Source organism: Muntiacus reevesi, chromosome 1 (genome assembly GCF_963930625.1).
Source record: "Muntiacus reevesi chromosome 1, mMunRee1.1, whole genome shotgun sequence".
Taxonomy (NCBI): domain Eukaryota; kingdom Metazoa; phylum Chordata; class Mammalia; order Artiodactyla; family Cervidae; genus Muntiacus; species Muntiacus reevesi.
In genome coordinates, this window is record NC_089249.1 from 216,393,445 (window position 1) to 216,397,053 (window position 3,609).

At 43.7% G+C, this 3,609-nt stretch overlaps 1 pseudogene; it reads left to right on the forward strand.

The window, feature by feature from the left end:
* The first annotated feature begins 884 nt into the window (after positions 1-884).
* Positions 885-1,521, forward strand: LOC136167235 (peptidyl-prolyl cis-trans isomerase H pseudogene; annotated as a pseudogene).
* Positions 1,522-3,609: the final 2,088 nt, after the last annotated feature.

The window sequence follows — 3,609 nt, forward strand, 5'->3', positions numbered from 1 at the left end:
GCCATTTCCTTGCAATTGTTCTTCTCCCATAGCAACAGTACGCCGTAGGATACACAGAGAAGTGGTTCTCATTTCCCACAGGGAAGAAATAAAAAAGCCAGCCACACAAACACAAGGCATTACCTAGACTGCTGGGTCCCAATAAGGAGTCCAGGCCTGGAGCAATATTAGAGGCATTTACACAGAGACAAAGATGCAAACCGGTGACATGGCTGTTCAGATAGTGCTGTGGCTCAGGACTCTGCGTCAGTAACAACACAGGAGACAAATCGTGACAGCATTCATTGGAGAATAAATGGAAATTACTTTGAGTATCTAATTGGATTGACAGTGAGGAACTGGGGATTCTTTTTCAAAAACCTAAAGCATCTTAACTATCCCATTCTCAAGATTTGCTCCACTGTTGTTTTTTAAATTATATATGCTTGAGTTCTGGGACTTAAACAGAGATGATCTCTATCCCTCAGTATTTCTAACTGAATAATTCAGATCCCCTGGAGATGGAGATGGCAAACCACTCCAGTATTCTTGCCTGGAAAATCCCATGGACAGAGGAGCCTGGTGAGCTACAGTCCAAAGGGTTGCAGAGTTAGACATGACTAAAGCGACTTAGCAAGCAACAAAATGCAAATATAAGTATCTAGAAATACTCTTTAAGATAAGTAACATATAGTCATCGGTTTTTAGGTCATCTGCTATTGGCAAAAAGACATGGATTTGCAGTCTGAGGACTGGTATGTTCAAGTACAAGAGTGACTAGGCTCTGTCACTAATCAGCTGTGTGACCCTGATAAAACCTTTACTTCTCTGCCTTTGTTGACAAATAAGAATCTGTCATAAGAGAACCACCCTGATGATTAAATGTTAAAGATGCTTCATCTGCCTCTGGGTCAGAGCCATGGTGGTGGCAAATTCAAGTCCTGTCAATCCCATGGTATTCTTTGATGACAGCATTGGCGGCCAGGAAGTTGGCCGCATGAAGACTGAGCTCTTTGCAGACATTGTGCCTAAGACTGCTGAGAATTTTAGGCAGTTCTACACAGAAGTATTCAGAAAAGATGGGGTTCCAATAGGATACAAAGGGAGCACCTTCCACAGGGTCATAAAAGATTTCATGATTCAGGGTGGAGATTTTGTTAATGGAGATGGTACTGGAGTCACCAGTATCTACTGGGGGCTGTTTGCATATGAAAATTTTAAGCTTAGACACTCAGCTCCAGGCCTGCTTTCCATGGCAAACAGTGGTCCCAGTACAAATGGCTGCCAGTTTTTCATCACCTGCTCTAAGTGTGATTGGCTAGATGGGAAGCTCATGGTGTTTGGAAAAATCACTGATGCACTTTTGGTGATGAGAAAGATTGAGAATGTTCCCACAGGCCCCAACAATATGACCAAGCTGTCTGTGGTGATCTCACAGTGTGGGGAGATTTAGTCCAAAGGGAGACTGAATCAGACCGTCTACTTCTGCCACTGCAGGCCTTCCCTTGCTCGATGTTATGCTCTTGAATAAGATAACTTGGATTGACCATGTGCTGGTTTCCCTGCTGGGTGCTGCCCCATTTGACCAAGAGACCTTGGAAGCATCACAGATTCAGAACCCAAGATTTTGTGTTTAAGTCAACTGTAAATAAAGTTATTGATTTTTTTTTATGTTAAAGGTGCTTCATAAACTACAAAGCACTGCACAAACATCAGTTCTCTCTTGCACTGGAAGCTCCAGAGCCTGGTATGAGACCTGGCACAGAGCTAGAATTCAAAATTCACAGACTTAAGTAACTGATGAGTTGTGTGATCTCAGGCAACAAAAATCTCTTCTCCTGTACTTCCTCCTCCTTTGATATCACTGTCATCCTTGTTCACTGGACTACAGTCATACTGTCCATTTTCTTGTCCTCCTAAACAGTAAGCTTACTCCTGCCTCAGGGCCTTTGCACCTACTTTGTTTCCTCAGGGCCTTTGCACCTACTTTGTTTCCTTTGCCTGGATCACTCTTCCCCAGCTCTTTGCATGGACATTCCATTCTCCTCAGTCAGGTCTTAAGCCAAATGTCATTTCTTCAGAGGCTTTCTCTTACCACCCTAACTAATGTTCCTCTCCTATCATTCACCCAATATATATTCCTGCTTTATTTTCTCTACCTGTTGACTTATTACACTCTCCTTCACTAGAACAAAAAACACTCTACTAGAAATTCCTTGTCTTTTTTTAAAATAATTTGTTTGTTTGGCTGTATCAGGTCTTAGTTGTGGCACATGGGATATTAGATATTCATTGCAGCATGGTGGTTCTTTAGTTGCAGCATGTGGGATCTGGTTCCCTGACCAGGGATTGAACCTGAGCCCCCTGCATTAGGAGTGCAGTCTTAACAACTGAACCACCAGGGAAGTCCCTCCTGTGTGTCTTGTTCACCACTGTATTCCAATGCCCCAAAACATCTAGCTCACAGAAAACTCTCAACAAACATCTGAATAGACTGAAATAGCTTTATATCAAAAGTTTCATTTATTCAACAAATATTTTGTATGCACCTACGAGGATTCAGGCTTTATTTCAAAGTGGTGGAGATTCAGCTGAGAACAAAATAGACAAAATTCTTCCTTTCTTGGGGCTTGCCTTCTAGTGGGGAAACAAACAAGATAAAAAGAGAAGTACATGTTATATCTGACAGTGTTTTAGGGAGAAAAAATAAAGAGAGCAAAGAGAGCAGTAAAGGAGGATATGAAGTGTATGTGGAGGGGCACAAAGAAATGAGACTGAGCCATGATGGTATGTGGGGGAAGTGCATTCCAGAACAGGGTAAGTGGGACAGGAATGTAGGTGTTGGAGGCTAACACAGTAGGTGATTAGGTCAGGAAGGTTAAGAGAATTCATATTGTATCGACTAAACCAAGGACTTTGACTTTTACGAAAGAACGATGAGAAGGTTTTGGAGAATTTAAGCATGGGGTATCACGATATGGCTTGCTTTAAGAGGATCGCTGGGGCTGCAGTTTGGGGAATACCTGAAAGGTAAGTGAAGGGACCAGTAAGGACATTACAAATACCATAGCAAGAGATCGGGGCTCCGAAAGACTAGGGAAGGAACAGGTGTGGGGTTGGAAGATTACATTTTGACTTTTGACAGTTACTTTGGAGTGGAGTTTAGGGAGAGTTCTGGCCTAGGCGTCAGCACCTGTAACTCAAATGGTAACTAATATAAAAGTAATCGAGTCCCAGCTCTGTCGCTTACTAGTAGCGAACTCTTGAGTAAATCATTTCTAGGTTCTGAGCCTCTGTTGCCCTACTAGTGAAATGAAAGGGATATTCCCACAGAACAGGGCCTTCATGAGAATAAAATGAGAAGTGTCAAAAGTTGGCCGCGAGCAAGGTGAGAACCTTGAGCCAAGGACCGCACGGCCCTGCCCCAGAGGAGAGGACTGCCGTGGAACGACCGATTTTCAAATCCACCGCACGAGCTCTGCAGCGACAAGAAAGAAGCGCGCGTGCCAAAGCCGCAAAGGAGCCTGCGGTGCCCAAACCTCGCGAGATTTCTTGGCCGGGCAAAGTCATCTTCCCAGCCACATCTCGCGAGATCAAGATTCATGAGCGGCTATCGGCCGGTTAGGGCTT